Here is a 750-nt window from a genome sequence, read left to right on the forward strand (position 1 = left end):
GGGGCCTGTAGTCCCAGCTACCTTGGAAACTCAGGAGGATAGCTTGAACTCAGGAGTTTGAGGTTGCTGTGAGGTAGGCTGATGCCATGGCAGTCTAGCCTGGGGCAACAGAGTGAGACGCTGTCTCAAAACAAAAACAAAATTGGTGGTGCCCACCGTAGTTCTGTGGCTAGGGCACTAGCCACATACACCCAGCCGGGCCAGCTAAACAGCAATGACAACTGCAACAAAAAAATAGCCAGGTATGTTGGCAGGCTCCTGTAGTCCCAACTACTTGGGAGGCTGAGGCAAGAAAATTGCTTAAGCCCGCCCAAGAGTTTGAGGTTGCTATGAACTGTGACATCGCGACACCGAGGGCAACATAATAGGACTCAAAAAAAAAAAAGATAGAATGTTGACAATGGGAAAATTTAACAAGGATCTGTGTGGTATAATAGGAAATATTGGGTCTTGTCCCAGGTCCTTGACATAGAGCTCCTAAAACCCTTGGAATTTCCTGAGTCTTAGGAGTGGTCCTTGTTCTTTTTAATGGTCACTTTTTGATCTAAACTGAGTTTATGCTAACGAGGTGACTTATATGGGACCCTCTAGATAGCCTCAGGATGAGACTGTCGCTAGAAAGACCATGGTGATCACAGGGTATATTTGATCTTCTAGGAGTAGAAATTGCTGGAGACAGCTCTTTGAAAACTTGAATGAATGCCGGGCAATGGTGGCTCATGCCTGTAATCCTAGCCCTCTGGGAGACCG

This window comes from Nycticebus coucang, chromosome 21, assembly GCF_027406575.1.
Source record: "Nycticebus coucang isolate mNycCou1 chromosome 21, mNycCou1.pri, whole genome shotgun sequence".
In the NCBI taxonomy this organism is placed as follows: Eukaryota; Metazoa; Chordata; class Mammalia; order Primates; family Lorisidae; genus Nycticebus; species Nycticebus coucang.